This window comes from Patagioenas fasciata, chromosome 3, assembly GCF_037038585.1.
Source record: "Patagioenas fasciata isolate bPatFas1 chromosome 3, bPatFas1.hap1, whole genome shotgun sequence".
NCBI classification, from domain to species: Eukaryota; Metazoa; Chordata; class Aves; order Columbiformes; family Columbidae; genus Patagioenas; species Patagioenas fasciata.
In genome coordinates, this window is record NC_092522.1 from 19,978,570 (window position 1) to 19,999,096 (window position 20,527).

Genomic DNA, 20,527 nt, shown 5'->3' on the forward strand with positions numbered 1-20,527 from the left:
GAAGTTGTCATGAACGTGATGTTATTTTTGACAATAAGCACATATAATGGACTACTTATTGTGTACTTATATGCGTTCAAGAACTAAAGCTAAGTTCAGAAAGCAAGACTCCTGCACATACACTATCTGCTGGCTCTATAAAATTTACAGCAGAACGGCAGACACATTACGTGTGTACACGTACACCCCAGATTGGCTCTTCAGCTGGCGTGCGGGGCCTCTTGCAACACGGCGCTTGGTCTGGAGAAGCTGCCAGCTTCACAGAGCTTCAGAGCGGGCCGCGCTGTTTCTGCCCCTCCGAGCTTCCCTCGGTAGCTCCCGCAGCAAACGCCGGTCCGGCCCGGCCACGGGCTGGTTATCAGAGCGAACCCTGGGAGCGGAGGTTCCGGCCGCGGCCGCCGACTCGCGGGCCGGAACACCCGGTGATAACCTCACCGAGCCACCAGGCCACCGCACCGCCAAGCCCCGCTCCCGCCCTGCCCCATGCAACCCGGCCCACCGGGCGGCCCCGGGAGCCGCGCGTGTGCCCGCAGCGGCGGGGGCCAGGGCCGGGCTCGGCCCGCCCGCTGCGGCGGCCCCCGCACCACCACCCTGCCCCCACTCCGCACGGAAGCAGGCCGGGAGAGCACCGGGAGGCCGCCGGCTCCCGTCCCGCTCCCCCGCAGAAGGTGCGGAGCCGCGGTCGCCCCCCCAAGCCCTACCTGCTCCTGGCGGGGAGGGGCGCGGCCAGAACCTCCCGCGCCCGCCCGGAGCTGAGGGAACCGAGCGAGGGCCCATCCTCGCGCCCGCCCCTGCGCGGCCTCCGTCCCGCCCCTCTCCGCTCATTCGCCTATCGGCTGCCAGCACCGCCCTCCTCGCCCCGCCCCTCCCCGCCCACCTGCCTATCGGTTGCCAGGACCGCCCGCCTCGCCCCGCCCCGCCCCGCCGCGGGGACTGTCCCCGTGGTGCCGGCGGGCAGCGCGGGCCGGGTCCGGCGGATGCTCGGCCCGAATCGTGGGTGTTCGGGTAATTCCGGAGCGGCGACAGAACAGCGGGAGGGAAAACTGGAAAAACTAGGATAGGAGTGGTGGCTGGGAGAAGAGGGAGAGCAAAGGGAGACGGCGGCTTCTTAACTGATGGTTTCGGGTGCCCGGTATTCGTGGGTGCTTAACACCGTAACGTGTTCCTGCCCGCACAGCTGCGTGAAAGTGACTGGCCGAAGGTCACACGTAATCGCTGCTAGATTTAAGCACCGAACTCAGAATTTTTCATTTCCCAGTGCATTTCACTAACCAGCTGGAGGAACGAAAGTAGCAGCTTCCAAGAAGGCATTTCAGAGGGTGCTTATCCGTTCCGCTAAACCTAATAAGGATCTAAATCCAAAGATCGGTAATCTCTAAGAAACCCGTGCGGTGGTAAACCCATTTTCTTATGGCTTGAGCCCAGGCTACTTGAGGGGAATTTGACCTGGATAAAAACTCAGACAAGTTTTGCTATGTTTTTATGCTCAATGTGGGTCATAATGAGTAAATACAACTAATTTTTAGAACCAGTTTTTTGTTGCTGTTTTTTTCCAGTGATAATATTAATTGTGGAAGGTAGGCAGGGCAAATAATGGGAAGGACAAGTGGAAATTACCTCAAGTGAAGTACTGGAAAAGTCAAGAGCTGTAAGTGCTCTCAGATCACAGAGACTTGAAAACTGAAGGCAGTGGAACATGGAGCTGTGATGGTAAACATGAGACCAGATGGCTAGAGAAAAGCTGAGAGAATTCTTCCATTTCTTAGAAATGTTTCATACTTAGAAAAGGCAAAGAAAAATTGTAATCCAGGAAAATGCAGGCCCGCAATTTTCACCTCCAGGGTACTTTAGAAAGAGTTTGAAGCACAAAGACATGGATGTCAGCGAGATCAAATGTGAGCTTACTATTGGCAGTTGGTATCTGCTTTTTTCAAGATTCTTGATGTTCTGGGAAAGGGAAATATTTTATGGCTGATGCTGAATAATGGACTGTAGTGAAGTGCCTGAAATGGAAACTATTAGCAATTCTGGAGAATTTCAATTGAATTGCAAGTGCAGAGGGAAACAGTGTTGAGTAAGTTAAATGGAAAGTACTGGACTGGGGGAATTTACCAATGACATCCTGGGATATTATTCTTGGAACTTACCTTTTTCATATTTTCCTTTAGAGATTTTGACAGAAGAAACAGCAAACAGATGAGACAAAAAAAAATTGCTATTAAAAAGCAATGAACTAAGAAGTTTGATGTATGGGATCTTCTTATGGAAGTGACGGGAGAAGAGGAAGATGCAATTGTAGTCAACAGTTACACAATGCAAATCATTACCAATACGATGCAATGGCATAAAAAGCAAACACTTATCTTAGGATGCATAGCTGGAGGCTCATGGCAGGGAAGTATTCATGCCAGCAGGTTCTGCCATACCCTTGGGAACCTGCATGCAGTTCTGACCACCCTTTTTCAGCAGGAGGCAGCTAATCTAGCACGTCCAGAGATTATTTGCTAGCACAGTCAAGGAAAAGAAAAATCTGGTTTAGGAGGTTACCAGAACATGGCTTGTTTAATGCAGCAGAATGAAAGCTGAGGCAGGGTAGGGTTGCTATTTGCCATAAACTATGGAAAATGCTCTGTGAATTCAAAGGTAATGTTGAATGTGAGGATAAAACAGTGTGTGAATACTTTCATGCTAGAAAATGAAAACAAGCACCTAAGAAAGCATCTTGGGTTCTAGAATATCCTTCTGTTTGGAGAATTAAAGGCAAAAAACCCAAACATTTTAGCTTATAGAGTGAATCTTGTGACTTAGTTCTGCAACCGCAAAGGGTACTGGACACCATTGCCTCAGAAAATTCCTGCCTGTCCTGACTTCCACCCCTGGGCCCTGCAATGGAAATTTTTAAAAAATATGTTTAAACCTCATTCTGTACCTTTCACAATATCTTTTTCAGCACCTCCTACGTGCCAGGATATGAGTCTAAATACAAGCCTGTTCAGCCTATCCTGTCTGACTCATTCAGTGCTGCCATGGGCAGCAGAGTTGCTGAGCACCTGGAGAGCTCAGAACAATGGACTGCAGCAGCTCTGGCAACTTCAGAGGGAAGACGTGGAAACAATGCTTGTGAACAATAAGCTTATTTTAACTAAAATATTATTTCACTTCTTGGACATTACTAACCAGTTCCTTCATCTTCACAAGTATGTGTCAGAGCAAAGGGATAATTTAAGTGGCTTTGGAAGACACTGCAGCTTTGAGTAGAGAGAGTGAGGATTAGGGCAGCAGAGAGGTTCTGAAAGGGAGCACACTTATATACTACATTCAATGTGGCTTTGGGACAGCAAGCATGTTCAAAAGACCATGGATACTGCAGGAGCTACCCTCAGAGCTGGACGTGGAACAAGGAAGCTGTGCATCCACCCACAATCAGGATATTTCTCTCCTACAAAAAAGGCCACTGGTTACTGTCAGTTTTTCCAGCCCTGCCCATTATTTCCCAAGGAACATGCCACCCTTCTTCCCTCTGAGCTTTAGCCAGTGCCCTGCTGTGTACATTGCCCTTTCCAGTTTCTGCCAGGTGTGCCAGCTTCTCAGATCACATCAACTGCTTCTGGATCCACAGCAAGAGCCACTCGGTTCCTCTCTCATTAGTGCCCCAGCACTGAAAGATCATCCTCTCTCCAGAGTAAACACCTGCTCTGCACACATGCATCAGGACTCACAGCTGCCACGCTGCATCTGCCTGTGGGTTTGATGTGGTTTCACGCAGCAGTCAGTGCACAGCATGGTTGGAGAAAGCTCTGCGGGAGGAGCCAGGAGGAATGCTGTGATTATCTTTGTTCTCAGGGAAACCCCAAGTGATTTAGGTGAGGGAATCCACTGGGAACTAGAAGAGGCACAGGGCTAAATATCTGTTCCCTTTTCTATAGCATCCTGGGATATTTTTCAGGAATATGAGTCACCTGGACCTCATTTCTAGATCTCAAGTCCACGTACCACCTTCCACTAGAAATGACACTGCCTACCTGTTGAGTTGCCAGTCCCTCACCTTGTAGAAACTCACTTTCCTTGAAATTGCAAGCACAAACCTGCTTCCACTTGTGGGAACTGATCCAACCACTGCCTGGGCTAATGAGACTGTCCCCTTTCAATTTTCTAGATTTGCATAACTCTGGAAATCTGTACTTAAAGCTTTATGCTTTTTCACACAATTCTTACTCCTAACTCTTACCTTTTGGCAGTTGCTGTCTTAACCATTGAAAGCAGCAGTGAATGTATTAGTTACAACAGATAGCAAGCTTTTAAATATCCATGGCATTCTTAGCAAAGAGAAACTATGACCAAGTGACCAGAATACATATTCCAAAAATAATAGACAAATGTAAATATATCTCACAAAACTATTGCTGACCTCAGGTGGCATTAAACTCACAATTTTTCTCTACTCCTTTGGATCATCTTGGGTGTATCAACAGCTCTGAGCAAGCAAACACCCAGAACTCTTTAATTTTTTATATATATTTCTTCTTCTGTTAGTTCCTTTGTAAAGTATTTTTGCTGGAGCACAAAACCGGTTTCCCCTGCCTGTTTTCAACAACTTGTTTCTTCTTGTCCTGCTGCTGTTAAAAAAAAAAAAAAAAAAAGGTTCTGCTTTTGCAAAAGAGGTTTTTGAAAACATTGAGTTCATATTTATTGTGTCATGCAATCAGTCTGAAGCAACCTGCTTAGAAGTTAGACATAAAAGAAGAGAAGGCATAAGTTGAGCCTCAGACAGCCAGTTGTGAAAAGTTTATCCTTGACCCAGAGTCAATATGAATTTTGTCTTTCACTTGCACCATCACCACTAATAAAGGCTCTGTATAGACTCACTGGGTTCATTTAATTATTTGCAACCAGATTTCCTTCAAACCCTGATACTCCTATTCCTTACCATTGTCAACAGGTTTCCACAGGGGAAACACTATGAAGCTTTGTAAGTGTTTCTGTCAGTGGTTACAGAAAAGAGAGAATCTACTCTATCTCCCAGGACAGCATCAGCTCTGCAGGAGAAGCTGAAATAAAAAGCAGCAATTTCTTATTTACTTAGTGATATCTAGGCCAACAATATGAACAGCTCCCTTGTTATATTCAATTTGCTGATATAAAAGAAGAAAAAGCAGGTTTCTTTCAGAGCAAAATAGCTCTTTAAAGTTGCTGTTATCACTCAAGCGCTTCATAATTCCTCAGCGAGCAGAGTGCACTTTCCTCAGAAATCATCCACAAATACAAACCTTAAATTTTTAAGATCCAGTATGAGCATTTATGCACATTTCTCTTTTAAATCTTGCAACTTCTCTGTTGTGGTTTAGCTCAGCAGGCAGCTAAACTTCTCACACAGCTGTTTGCTCACCCCCGACCTCAGGAGATGGGGAAGAGAATTGGAAAAAAAAATAAAAAGGTATACCTTGTGGGTGAAGACAAAGTTTAATAGGACAGAAAGAGAAAATAATAATAGTAACAACAACAATAATAATAATGATAATGATGATGATGATGATGATAATAATAATAATGATGATGATGATGATGCAAGTGATTCACAATGCAATTGCTCACCACCCACCAACTGATACTCAGCCAGTTACTGAGCAGCCAGTCTCCTGGCCAGCTTCCCCCAGAATCTATACTGAGCATGACATCACATGGTATGGAATATCCCTCTGGTCAGCCTGGGTCAGCTGTCCTGGCTGTGTCCCCTCCCAGCTCCTTGTGCACCTGGCACTGCCTGAGAAGCTGAAAAGTCCTTGACTACTGAGTGACAACTAAAACATCAGTGTGTTATCAACATTATTCTCATTCTAAATCCAAAACACAGCACTATACCAGCTACTAGGAAGAAAATCAACTCTATCCCAGCTGAAACCAGGGCACTCTCACAAGCAGTCCCTCATTATTATTTACCTTATTTCCATATTTTTTAAACTTATGTTACTGGTTTTACACTGTCATTTCATACAGTTTTAGTCAACTGACTCTTCCTTCATAAGGCTCTAAAATCCATCCCGTGGTTACAGCATTGGCAACACCTCTGAGGGCTGAGTATCACACATCTTCGCCTAGATTCAGGCCTTTTTCTTGCCTTTTCTAAGGCACTTACAGTGCCACTTTCAGACTAGTCTTTGGTTTTTATAATCTATTGTACCAACTATGTCTGATGGGGTTTAAATATTTAAGTTCTTCCCTTCAGGAGCAGTGCATGACCAGGCAGCCCCATCAAAATGACAATACTGCCAATTTTAACAGTAGGAAGAAAGTATATGAAAGGAAGAGGAAAGGCAATTTATACACAATCCACATGCAAGGAAAAGCCTCCTTTTATCCTTAATTATCTTATATTTGGTGCTTTCATAGGGTCCCTTCCTCAAACACAGTTTTGTGTTCATCTGGTGCACTTGTAAAAATCACTTGAGTTAGCAAGTTTACAGGTAACACCACTTGGGCATCCACTTGAACATGACCAGCTGTTGCCTTTTCAGCCTGTGTTCTGCAAGTGGTAGCATTGTAAACCAAAATACATTACTATAGTAACTGCACTTGGAATGACATCAACATACAGCTATCCTAAATCACAGATTATAGATTCATCTAATCCCCTTACACTCAAAAATATTTCCCTGTCGTTCACTTCATTGATATTCTCTTTTACCACTGTTTTTTACCTAATTTATCCATTTTGTCTTTATTTTTGTTGCATGACCATGAGCCAAAGCATTTTCCTTAGCATTTTCCACGAAGTAGAGGATTTGGTTTTTCTAAAGCACCTCAGACATTCCAAACAATATATAAATACTTAGTAACAGAAGTATTGATGGGGGAAATACAGTTTCATAAGTGGTTGGAAGCAGTTCCTGCGCTGTCACATAAGCTAAAAAATTGGACAGAACATTAAATAATCATGTTGCATATACATGTGAACTGCAATTACAGTTAGGATAACACAGGTGCCTATTAAAAACATGTTTTCCATGACCATGATTCTCTAGTTAATAGTAAATATATAATAAACTTACTACTGTTTTAATATTAATATTTAAAATAATAAAAGACTATATAATAAATAAGCATAAACCAGGATTTTGCATTTTTTAACCATGCATGTATTTCCTGGAAGATATTAACACATGGCCTGACAATAACAAAAAAAAAAAAAAAGTGACATGAATGGATAATCAAAGGAAAAAAGTAAAGAAAAATGACTTCCCAAATACAACAAATAACTCACATGGAGTTAATTGTCAAAATTCCCAGTGCTAACAATGGAACTCTTGGAGCTGCTTTTCAAAGGAATGTCTTATGATATTTTATAGCCAAAGATGTCTCTTAACTTCCACTGTAACCAAAATAGGTGCACTAAGGCTCGCTGCTTGGTCTACTGTGTTTTCCTTGACTTACGAAGGAGGGCTACAGCATCCTGACTGTTTGGATCACTAGGATGAAGCAGCTGCCTAAATCTGCTCCATTTCTCCACTTTGAACATACTAGATATGTGCTTAAAAGGGAATGGAAAAAGAGCTGGGACCATTGTGTAGAAACCACATCACAGTGAGACCCAGAAGCAGCCAGAGAGTGAGCTACATGACTTGCAAGAAGCAGAGCCAAGAAGTAATTACCTGATACCTTCCAGAAAAGCTTTGAAGGAAATTACTATGCCACCATGTATATTAAGTACAATTTCTGTGTTCCAGAAAATTATTTTAGAGAAAGCACGTCGTTTTAAAAATTTTGCTGGGAATCACTGACATGCCCTGTCCCTGGTAAAACACTGTCCTGGTTTTGTTAAAACCAAGTTTCTCTTTTAGTGAATTTGCCTGTCAGCTAAAGCCTTCATATTAGCTGCATTTTCCTGGAGAACCAGATATATGTTTTGGTAAACATAGCAATGGAATGCAAAGTTATTGATAAGCATGGATGGACATCTCGTGAGAGGGGCAACGAGAAACAGGTGACCAAGAAACTGACCAACTGAGTATAACATCCCATTCACGTGAATACTTCATATAAAAGTGGGAGATCAAGAGGATCTCGTCCCTTTTTCCTTATGGCTGACATTAGGAGAGGACCTTGTGGGCCGTCCCTGCAAACTGAGGCCCAGTGACAGACTGAATCCAGCTCCGGTTGGCTGCAGAGTCCAATCCAGGACTTTGGGTGCTGGCTCTGCAGTTGCTGGGACTTTCAAGATTGGTTTTGTGTATTTTGTATTATTTTCTCTATTCTTATTAGTAGCATTAGTAAAACATTTTTAACTTTTCCAACTCTCTTCTCTCTGTCCTTCTTTCCCTCCTGATCGTCTGTCCCTAGTGGGAAGGGGGGAGAGGGGGGGGCTAAAGAGGGAAGAGGAAGGGAGAGGGGGTTAGCAATACATCTACCACGGTTTTATAGTCATCCCACAATCAAAACCCTCAACAAACACAATAATTTTATTGCCCCCATTGAACATAAAAAGAGATTTCAACAACAAGGCTACAGAGAATAACAACTTTCCATGCAGCTATTGCAGTCCAGCACCAAGGAATGAATCATGTAAGCTGTTCGTTAAAGTCTAAGAATGTTTTATAGCCTTGGTAGCATGCAAAGATTTTTAGGATTCAGACATGTTACCCTCAACCATGCAGTTAGAAATCTAGAGAGAAGCTGCAGGTGTCTACCCAGCATTAGATTTGGCCACTGCTGTCTGTGACCTTGTGACACTGAGAAATGGCCACCTTTGGCAGAAAAGCTGTATCTGGAAATTAGAAGACTAATCCACTTAGGCCAGTCTGAGTAATGAAAAGGGAAACTGGCGTGGGGGGGATTGCTATTTTCACCCTCATCCACATACCACCCTTCATAAATCAATACTTGGAAAAGATAAATATCTTCTGCTTCATTCAATTCCTACTTTGGCTTCTTAAATTTCTCTTTCAGAAAGGATTATTCTGTTCTGATCTCAGAAGTGAACCAAACAACAGTTTTGTGGTTTGGTTGGTTGGTTGGTGTTTTTTTTTCAGAAATGGGTCTGTGTTTTTAATTTTTTAGCTTTTTTCTTATAGTTTTAACCCATAAAGTTTTGCAGTTCAGAGAACTAAGCCCTAAGTGATGAAAAGAAATAAAAGTAAGCAAATCACTTTTGTGACTGCAAAGAAAACATTCAGATTTTATCCCAAGACACTCAGAGGAAGGAAAATATGAATTTGGATTTAATTTTTCTTTCATCTAAAATTTTACAGTTTAGATCCATTAGAGGCAAATACCATCTCGACAACATATGCAAAACTTATTCTATAAATACTGTTATCGTGCAGTTCACCTTTTCAGGTTGTGAAACTATCTAGAAGAGGAAAAAAACCACTTTCCAAGAATTATCAACTGAGGGGAAGAAAAAAAATCAAAATCTTGTTTGGAAGTCTTAGAAGGAAGAGTAAACAGCTTGTCACTGGCAAGCAGGGGAAAAAATTGAAGCCCCTCAAGGCAGAAGTCTAACAGGTGTCTCTAACCCCTTGGATTTCGTGTCTTGTACTCTCCCATAGAAGTATACTTGGTCAAGGTCACCTTTCTCTTAGTTCAGGAGTATCATTTATGCACCTGTTCAAATAGTTTCCCTTCAAAAAGGCCTCTAAACTACAGTATCTTCCTTTGAATCTCTGCATTCAGCGTGTGTTATGCTTTTGCAACAAGGGAAATAAAGGAGGGACAGTTACCAAGTCCCTTTGCCTCCCAATATAGTGCAGAAAAAAAACTGCCTTAATAAATACAACACGGGTGCTGACTGGCTGGTGCCTGCTTACCCTAATGAACTTAAACTCTTATTTGTAGTGGACATCTGTCAAGACAGAAGTGAGGCACACAAGTCCTCTTAATCCATTAGCTCTAAATCCAGCAGAGCTTTCACACTTCTTTTTTTGAATTGAAGAAGAAAACCTGAGTGGGAACATAAAATGAGGCAGTGCACAACTCAAGAGAAGATCCTGGGCAGTGAGCACGTGAGATTTTGAGGCAAACAGCAATGAAAACCAACAACAAAACTGGAATTGTGATGGAAAAGCTGTGAGAAGAATGCCAGTCTGCAGTTCAGGATGAAACAGTAAGTTTGAATTTTTGTTGTATTTTTCCTATTTCATTTGGATTTTTAATCAAAGATAAAGCCAAAGACAGAGAAAGGATGGGCTGCACACCCTCTCACAATGAGATTGAGAATACAATTGCAAGAAGTGGTCTTAAGGCTTTCAATAAACCCAAAAGTGTTTTGCGTATTGATCCGGGAGATAAAGGAATCCCACTGCTTGTTAAAGGTTCATCTTGCTACAATATTGATGAATTCCACCAGTATAGGATCCAGGGGAAAGAATACCTGAGAGAAAAGGAGGATGAATTATCGGACCAGGACAACAAAGATGATTTGCAGTTATCTTCCAAGGCCCATTCAGATCCTCAAGTTTCCAGGGAAGACAAGGAAATTGAGAGGACAGCCACAGATGCTGAAGTTGTTATGTCCAAACTGATTGAGTCTCAAAAAAGTATCACTGAGGCCATACAGATCAGAAAGCAAAGCTCCTGTGAATCAGAAGCGTCACCTTTCATTTGGGATGACAAGGATGAAAGCAATGCAAAGCAAATTCCCAAGAAAGGAAAGAAGCAAAAAATCACAAGCTGGCAAAACAAGGTCGATCTAGCAAAAGTAAAGAAAAGTCCATTTCGTCACCGTGCGAGACAGAGAAAAAAGTAGATTTCCCAGAACTGCTTGTTAAGGCTCATCAGAGTGCATACACCTACTTAAATCCCAACCTCTTGAAATATGAAACTATACTTCATATGGCCAACCAGGCTACCCAAACTCAACTCTTCCTACAGCAGATGGTAAGCTTTCTTGTGCTTCGTTTTGATGAAATCAACCAGCTCTTGGAAGAAATTGCCAGTGATGGTGAAAGTCTCCTCAAAGACATAGGTGGGAATCTGGCATGGCCAGCAGAAAAAGGTGATTTGAAGGAGCACCCTGATCTTCTGCAACAACTACTGCAGTACACAGTCAATAAAATGCAGTTAGTGAGTGGGACACTGGCCTCTCTCACGTCTGACGCCCTGCAGGAAACATGCAGCTACCTGCAGTCTGCTGCAAGCAACCTGGAAGGAAAACTGAAAGCAAAGCAAAGCTTTGATGAGCGCCTGCTGAGGATGGTGAGGCTGCTTGAAGCCTCAGCAGTGAGATCCTCTCAGTCCCAGGGTGATGACAGGACTCTCTGCTCTGAGGACAGTGGCATTTGCGTGGACAACGAATCCCTCAAAGACTTCAGTGCTCTCAGCCAGCATGGAGGACAAGCAAGCTGTGATTCCTATGCACAGGGACATCCATCCCAAAAGTATGCCAGAACAGTGCGTGATGGGACAATGTCGCCAGGCACAGCCACATCCCATGACTGTGCACTTGAAAGGCATTTTAAAGATATATTTTACTCATCTGTGCGGAGTAAAGAAGCAACTTCTTGTCAGGGTAGAGTACCAGAAGGCATTTCTACCACGCCCCAATATGCAAACTTGAGAAAAAGTCATTCCTATAACTCCTTCCAGTCTGACTCTATTCAGGAAGATGAACATTTCAAAATATGTGAATCAACAGATTTTCCTTATGATGATGATGAAGATGATGAGGGAAGCACCCTGGGCGAGGATGATGACAACACAAGTTTATCAGATATGGGGAAGGATGCCCTGCCGAGGAGGCCCCTGTCTTCACCTGCAGTCACTGATAACACGCAAAGACAGTCCATCAAGAGGACAGAGAATGCAGAGAGAGAGGAAATTATTCTGAAGATGAAATATGCCATCAGTGAAAAACTCAAGTTTGTCCCAGCTAAATCCAGACATAAAGAATGGACAGAGGATGAGAGTGGAAGAGCGGTTTTAACAACAAGGCCCAGTACAGCAATGGGCAGACAGAAAACCTTCAGGAAACAACGACGGTCCAGGTCAGAGGAGTCCCTCAGAAGCCAGGCAGAGGACCTGACCCTCCTAGAGCTGCAGAGAACTCAGAAAGAGCTCAGCAAAAGGCTTGAAATGTTTTATGAGAAGAAGGATACACATAGCAACCCAGAGCCTTGGAAATCAAGAGCAGCACCCTATTTACAGGATGAACAAGTTACAGCCAGGTCCTCTAGCAAATTGAAGGCCTGCCTCAGAAAATTTGGACTTCCAGTTATTCCACCCACCATTCCTTTCCAGAGAGGCCTGGCACCTTTAAATCCTAAGCATCGTATTTCACCAGTAGAAGACACGGACCCTTCAGACGCCAATGGAGTTTCTTCTAGCTTTCCAAACGCCTTTCCTCCTGCACTAACTGCAGAATTAAGCAAGAAGGACACAAAGGAAGAAGCTGACGAAGACCTTGAGAACCTGCCACCACCACCACCTGAAATGTTAATGGACACGTGTTTCGATTTATCTGAGCCTGAAGAAACTGCAAAAATAGAAGGAAACTCTTCAGAAGATGCCAAAAAGCCTGCCAAAACAGAATTTCATGCTGCTAAGAGAGCACAAGTTTCCCCAAAAATGAAAGCCTCTGTCCAGTCCATTGACTTACTGCCAAGTGAAAACATCAGTGGCCCCAGTGCGATCACTAATAAAGGTCTAAGGAATACAGGAGCAGGGGACGAGAAACTGCAGAGGTACTCTCTGGAGCTGAACCCTACCAGTGTGCACATACCTAGCCAGGAGGAGATACTGGAAACCCAGAGGAAAGAGGCTGCAGGTTTGTACAAGCAAACCCATAAAATCATTCCTCTTCAAAATCCCAGTGGGGTTTCAAAACCACACATCAACAGCTCAGAGAGCAAAGAGCCCAATTCACCTGCGACTTTGGTGCAGTACCAGAAGCAAGGTTCTCCTGATTTGCTCAGGAGAAATGAAAAAGGCTCAGCATTTGCCAGGAGGGTCTCCCCAACGAGAACTCCTCCTCCTCCTTCTCCACCAATGGAGAAACGGCTTTTTAGCCCCCCAACACACCACAGACGCTCTCTGCAGGCTTGTAGCAACCCGCAACCAAGCTCACCCACCACGCAAAGGAAACCGAGTCCCCCCGCAAGTCCCAGGGTGCCCAGCCCACCCTCACAGAAGAAGCTGCCTTCTCCACCACCCCAGCGAAAACCGCTCAGCCCTCCCACGGGACACAAGCAAAGCTCGCCAACACCATACCGGATGCTGGGCTCCCCAGCCTACCGCCGAGATGCAAGTCCCCCACCGTTCTCCACCGCTCCTTCCCCACCAACCTCCCCATCCCGCTCCTACAAGGGGCCAAGACCTGGGCTGGATGCTGGAGATGAGCACCAGCTCTCCTCCTCCAAGAGAGGCAGCAATGTTCATTCGATATTTTGCCCAGCCACCTCTTCCTTATTTGAAGCCAGACCTCCACAGGAACCCACCAAACCCTCTGTGGAAGCGACCAGTCAGCCTGAAGCTTCATCACTTTCCCAAAAGACCAGCCTGCTTTTCCGGCAGCCTGGAGACCGGACCAGAAAGCTATCCCTGAGCGCTGCCAATCCTCAGCCGTTTGTGAGGAGAAGTTTCTCTGACCGCCGACCAGGGGTCCTGTTTCGTCTTCCAGCTGCCGTGACATCTGGCAGTGAACCCGCGCTTAACCACGCAAGGTAAGAAACTTCCCACTCTAGGCCAAGGAAGCGGAAGGGTAGCACTGCATTGGCTTTCTGAGCTCCTGATGAGAATTTAATGTCGTTGAGAGATTTCCCAGAAAAGTGCTCTCTTCATGTGCAGAACAGACAGCTGGGCAAAGATACCATGGCAGTTGCACTAGGTGATTGTTGTAGATCACTTCCAACTGAAATATTCTGTTCTATTTTCTCACCCCAGATTTCAGTCTGCCAGTATGAATACAGGGAGGAGTTAAGCTTCCATGGGTTGCTCAAGCCTTACACTTACATATCTGCTGTGACAGGTACCCCAGGGAAAATTCAGTGTTGGTTTCATGGCACAGAACTTCTCTTATTTGCATGGGGGCTAAAGATAGCCACATTCAATTCTTAAAAGCTCTGAAGTAACCATCAGGTTACACACATCTTTAAATAACCATTAGGAGGTAGGCTTGGACCAAGAGGAAGGGTATCATTCCTAACTTCAGCTTCTAAGCCAGTAAACTGTTCACCTGATATCTCTATTAAAATGTTTCAAATCAGCTGGCAAGAATGACAGATAATGTGAGCTTCTGAGCTTCTCATGTAGGCTTTCAGAACTAGGTGCCAATTTCAAGTCTAATGAGTCCACAGCCCAAGCCCAGTTTTCAAAGTGGAGAAACCTCCCATGGCTACTGAAGATTAATTGCTCTGAAAAAGTCAGTTTAAAGAAATTGAAGCATCAACACACCAGTTCCATGTTTGCAAGCATTGGTGGCCATTTTTAAAAAAATCTGGGCTTACCTTTAAATTCTCTCTACCACTTAAAAAAAAAAAAAACACAAACAAAAACAAACAAACAAAAAAACCCACACAAAACAAAACAAAACAAAAACAAAAACAAAACAACAACTCAGAGCCAGCTAGGAAACAGAAATGGTATTTGGGAATACTCAAAGATCAGTGTAACAGCCCGGAAGTAAAAAGGGTTGTTATTCTAGTTTCTTAGCATCTTAGGATGTTTAAGTCCATTAAGCTCTAAGCTACGCAAGAGGATTAAGACCCTTCTCAGGCAGCCTTTCCTCATGTGAGGAATATTGTTACTCTTGCCAGAGAACAGCTGAAATCATGTGAATCATCCCCATGAGCAGAGATTGCAAGACCAACACTAGCAGGAGACAAAACTGCACTTGTAAGTGCACAAGCACTCCGCACATTGTAAATACTGGGACAGTCCTGGATACTGAATGAGTAAAGGGACAGTCATAGGCACTGAAGTAAGGTGTCCAGGAATTCCCTCCCTAGAGACAGAAAAAGGATCAAGTTTCCCACAGGGACAGTAGAGAAAAGTGCTGAACAAAACATGTGAAGAACACGGAGAAATGCAGACCGGTTTGCATTCCCAGTTCTAATATTGCAATATATTCTGACATTTGAAAGTTTCCTAAAAGTCCTATATGTTGTTGCTGTGTTTTCTGTTGTTGTTGTGTACTATGTGAAGTCAGCTTTGCCTACTCCAGTGCCTGCTAGCAGATATAAATGTTTTCAGAAGAGGCTTTATATCAAACCTTGCAAGACAAAAGCCCTGGCAGTTTTATGGATCAATGTGAAAAACAGTCTTTTATAAATTGTTAGCTAATTTATACTTAAATGGGGTGTATTATCTTTCTATTGTAGTCTGTCAGAGCATAGAGAGTAATATAAAAAAAAACCAAAACAAACCACTGTAAATAAAATCTTCCCTTTCATGAAAAAAATTATATATGCTAGTGTTATGATATACAGCATTTTGGAAGAACGACATATATCCTGAGCCAAATTCAACTTACCATTTATACAAATGGACATCAAAAGTAGTCCTGCTGAGTTAGTCCAAATTTATATCAATATAAGCAAAAGGGAAAATTGGCCCATTAATTGCCACATACAGTGATTTAAAATGCAATACACTACCGTGTGTTTTCTTACATTTAAAATAAGCTGCCTGGAGGAAGCTTTTACAGACCTTACATCAAATGGCCTTATTTGAATATCACAGCAAATACACTGATGGGCAGAGAACTGTTTTAGGAACCAGCATAAGGCAGAAGCTCCAAGAGCTCCTCCCATCACTGCTGCTCATCTCCAGTCACTGGGGACCAGCACGGTTGCCACAGCTGTGAGCGCCACATCCCCATGCACAGATGCCGACCCCTGCTCTTGCAGCAGATGCCATAAGAGACAAACCACCATACCCTGGTCCGTCTTTCTCCTTCAAGTTCATTAAGCATACAAGGCTTCCTCTGCCTTGCCATTCATTCAGCTGACGGAGGGAAATTTCGAAACGTGTCCCCAAACCAGATGTTGTGCTCCTAAACCTCCTCGTTCTGGCCATGTTTGCATCTGGTCTCAAGTTCACAAGCTATTCCCAACCAGCTGTCAGTCTCCTTTCCTTCATTCCTTCCCTTGCTCTACCTCTCCTCTACAAATATAACAATGCCTATTTTTTTGTCTGTGTGGGGGTTTTGTGTGTTATTAGCAGCTCCAAGCACTAGTCACAGGAGGGAGGAGAGGCAGAGGCAAACCTGCAATAGCATCACTCTTTTACAGGTAAAACATTTTGAAAATCAGTGAGTTAGCCAGTTTCTACTATGCTCCCAAACTCAAGGATAGAGTCCTCCAATTTTTCCATGCCCAATTAAAACATCAATTTGCTGAGAAACAGATTGTTTAAGAGAGGAGCTTGTACAAGCAACATGTTTCTCATTAGGCAGCTGAGCATCCTCTCCCACCCACTCAATTTTAGAAGAAACACCAAAAAAGGGGGGTGACTTCCATCTCACTTGCTAACTGGTGTTGCCAGGCATTAAATGTCAGTGCTATACGCAGACTTGCATGTCTCCTGTACACTCGCTGATCCCCTAGAAGGCAAAAAGCATTTCTTTCCCAAGATTGTCTCCTGCCCATCCTGTTCTCTAAGGAGTATCAGGACTTAAGACATCATTAGCCCTAAGGCGGGAGCTAGAGCTTTTGTGTCCAGTCTTAGGGCACTTGATGAGAGTTTCAGGTTTCAGTGCTCAAGTCAGTACAACTGGTTCCCACATGGACAGCCAGTACATGGACAGAATGAGCTGACTTTGCTGGTTTCTAAGCTTGGTCGTTTGACAGCGATCAGCAGCTATTGGCATCTTATCAAGGCATAACATGTACAATCGCTCTGCTCACAGAAATCTTGCTGATCTGTAATAGGATTTCTGTGTGTGCAGTTAAACAAAATAATATTTTATTAAGATTCCTAATCTCCCAAGAGGTAGAACAAAGATAAAAGATTACATGCCTTTAAGATATTGTTCGAGGAGGGCTTGAGGATGGATTGTGTTGACTGAATCAGACCGAAAGCAAGTAGCCCAAGTGAGACCTTCTGCAACTGGGTGATATTTGGGTCTGGATTATTTTCATGACTGGTCACATATCAGAAATCTCTTCCTCAGTTCAAATAATTAAACTCCTAGCAGTCAGAATAGGAACACGACAGCTTGTCTGTAGTTGAAAGCTAATACAGTTTAACAGTTTATATACTTAAAACACAATAATGATTCCCAGATAACTCATGTTGAGCTTAAACCACTTTAATTAGTTACAGCAACACAGGGCACATTTCAGCATGAAGGCCCAAGGCGTGAGACATACATGACTAGCTCCACTGCTATAATAGATCTTGATTCATAAAGTCCCTGTGACCCTAAAGATTGCCAGTGTGACTTCAGGAACATCATTTACACTTTCCGTGTCTCAGTTCTCCTGACTGCAGCATCCCACAGTCATGTTGGCATACTCAGAAATCACTGTAACCTCACTCAACAGATGTGTAACAGAGGTAAGACCTTTCCTCCAGCAGGGTCTGGAACAAGACTTTTTGTGCAAGTCTGTGTCCACCTGCAAGTAAACCCAGATTCATACTGATCCCCGGTTCGACATATGAAACGTTTGCTTCCCAGTAGACTTTTGGGAGTGAACAGTACAGTGCATATACACAGGAGACAGGGAATTACATAGTATTGTGCAGCATCTGTGCTTTGAGGGTTAATGTGGTCTAATCAGTGCTGTTTTAAAAAGTCACAATTCATTAGCCTCTTAACTTAAGCATCTTTCCTTCTGCAGCTTGGAGGAGAGCCCTAGGAAAGCAGGCGACTCTTGGAACAGCCCTTGCGTACCCGAAATCAAAGAGTCCAACAGATCCGCGTCCCACCCCGAGCTCTACATCGTGGGCCAGGGGCTGCAGAGGGACTGACAGCAGAAGCACCTGCAAAGAATCAAAGCCAGAGGCCCCAGGGGGCCTTAACCAAACCTCCAAAGCCTGGCTCCATTGTTTTTTTTAGGAAACAATATGACGGCATCACATGGAAAAACCCAGACTGGTCCCAACAATCTAGTGAAATATCAGTAGAGGGGTAGGCAGCTGCTTCTTCTTTGGATTGCATTTCGTGGCGCAACTCGAAGATTTACACTGAGCAAAAGAAATACTTCGCAGTTGGTCAAGTCTGAGGCAATTTGATTTGATAAAGACAGGACCCAGAGAGAAGTCCTTTGTTTCGCTGTTTGGCTAAAGGAGTTCAAAAACTTTCAGAAATTATCAATATTTGACAATTTATTTATTCAGGAGGCACCAAAGTTTCAGTTATGTAAAAAGTGTCTGTTGTGACATTTCCAGGGGGGAGGTAAAATCCTGAACCAATTGATTTTTCTTGCAAAAACATCAATGGCTTCAGCAAAACCACATCTTTACACTGGGTATTTGTCAACATGCAGAAAGAGAATAAGACCAATACAAGTTAAAACAAAATAACCTCTTTTAAAGGAGTAAAATTAGGGACCTTATTCCCTCAAAAAAGGCTTTGATCTTCTAAATCACCCTTGATCATCATATAATCTCATCACCTCTAGTTTCCAGGGTACAAGGCTTAATCCTGATTAGAGTAGTTTTGTAATAGCCCAATCAAACATTATGAATCCTGAGGCACCTAAGGACATGTATTTTTTTTCTTTTTTTTAAAGAGAAGAGAATGCTAGCATAGAGAACCCTGCTCTCCCTGAAACAGATTTATATTCTTTCTGATTTATGCCGTTTGAGGGGATTTATTGTCATTTCACTGAAGAGTCTAGACAGATGTTTGTTAATAAAAACACAAGTTCTTTACAGTCGATTAATCCCAGGCTTTTACAGTGGAATACAGTTTCAGAATTTACTGGATCTTGCTCACCTCATTTATCATCACAATTAAGATGCAAATTTGAATTAATGTAATTTTAATTACTTTAATTTGATGTGATTTTATATGCAACTTCAGCACAGAATGAGATCCAGGAAAAAAAAAAAAGCCATTTGTGGTCCTATTTTGATAGGAATAGTTTAAATTTTTCTTATGGTTTTCATGATAGTGGCATCTGGGCACTCCGCCTTCACACAGGATTTTTAACCTTTCCTGCCACCTTCATGGTGGGAGAACTGAGACTCATGTTGTGCTGTACAAAGGACCGCTTTGGATACTGAACTCCTGAGGTTTTAGTCTGGTGCCTTAATCACAACGATCCTTCTTCAATTATTTCAGTGCCATCTTCTGACACCTTAATTGTCATATTTAAGGTGAGGTATTGAACAGAAAGAAGCAACTCCCGGTAAGCAGATGCTGTGGATCGTCAGGCCTTTGTGAGCTTGAGGTGGTACAGCAGCCTTACCCAGAGTGTACAGCCAGGAGATGTCAACACATCCACCTTGCAGTCACACAGGCAGATGCACCGTCCCCTGTTGAACTGGGAAATCACTGCGGGTACTGCAAAGATCAACAGCAGGGCAAACTGCAGGCTGGCCTTCCCCCTCATCAGAAGTGTAGCTCCCTCCCAGATACACAGAGATACAAATACATTCACGTGCACTTTGAGTTTGTCTGTTCTGCTGGCAGGAACTACCCAGAATGGAACCAAATCAGGAACATGACAGCAGAAAGTCAGCGCTTTGCATGCCTAAATGTGGCTTTGAAGATGAAAATGTGACAGAGTGGGAGGACAACTTCTGCTCAGCTGCTACAATCATTTTGTCTCTTTATGGTTTCATGCTGAAATGTCCCGGCACCCATGATGGGTGATGAGAGAAAGTATTCATTTATATACCCCAGGCACCAAAATCTGTGGTACAAGAGCTACAGCGGCACATGGAGCAACACTTCAATTCAGCAATCAGGCTGGAAACCTCCTCACACATGTGCCAGCTAGACGTGGAGTCAGCCAAAGCATCTTCCCCCAAAAACCAGGCTCCCCTGAAAACCTGGCACACAAACTGTCATCCGACCACAGCATCTCTCCCAGCTTTGACTAAGCCCATGGTCGTCAGGAGGCTCATTGCAAACACAACCCCACTTGAACACTGCAGCTGCTGAAGGGTTCGGATGCTGCTCTAAGGACGCTGCAGAAAACAGAGAATTATATTCAAGAAACAGAGCTTCTCCAGGAGCGATCTACAACTTTATAATATGAATTTGTGACTACATACAGCTAACAGATTCTCTTCAGTACAGTTAATGTACAGGACTATTGCAAATAAAGTGTTTACCTTCAATTTGTATCGCAAGCATGAGATTAAGAGTAACTATAGTATGGAGGAAATTATAGTTTGGGTGGTCACTTTAAAAAAAAATGTTTATACAGTTTTTTTGGACAACACTTTCATTTTTCATTAATGTAATTTTTCTGGAATACAATTGTTTTATAAGACCATACTCAAATTTAAGATTTATTTTTTACTGATGTAAATAAATCAGAGTTTTTATATGCAAGGTATGAATTGAGCTCTCTTACATTCTGTATGCAAACAGCTTAAATCTTACCCCAATGTTATACTACTGATTTCTTCCTTAGTACGCTAA

At 43.3% G+C, this 20,527-nt stretch overlaps 2 long non-coding RNA genes and 2 pseudogenes across 2 annotated transcripts; 2 read left to right on the plus strand and 2 right to left on the minus strand.

Moving 5' to 3' along the window:
• LOC136099552 (CAP-Gly domain-containing linker protein 4-like) overlaps window positions 1-478 on the minus strand; it is a 32,107-nt pseudogene extending 31,629 nt beyond the window's left edge.
• Window positions 479-915: 437 nt separating this feature from the next.
• On the plus strand, window positions 916-3,171 carry LOC139827518 (uncharacterized). The gene is made up of 3 exons (XR_011738167.1): window positions 916-1,005; window positions 1,557-1,710; window positions 2,951-3,171. It is a non-coding gene; the product is annotated as an uncharacterized lncRNA (long non-coding RNA).
• Window positions 2,280-5,010, minus strand: LOC139827517 (uncharacterized). The gene is made up of 3 exons (XR_011738166.1): window positions 4,928-5,010; window positions 4,430-4,616; window positions 2,280-2,504 (listed from the first exon to the last, which is right to left on the minus strand). It is a non-coding gene; the product is annotated as an uncharacterized lncRNA (long non-coding RNA).
• Window positions 5,011-9,849: 4,839 nt separating this feature from the next.
• On the plus strand, window positions 9,850-20,437 carry LOC136099569 (photoreceptor cilium actin regulator-like; annotated as a pseudogene).
• The last annotated feature ends 90 nt before the right edge of the window (window positions 20,438-20,527 follow it).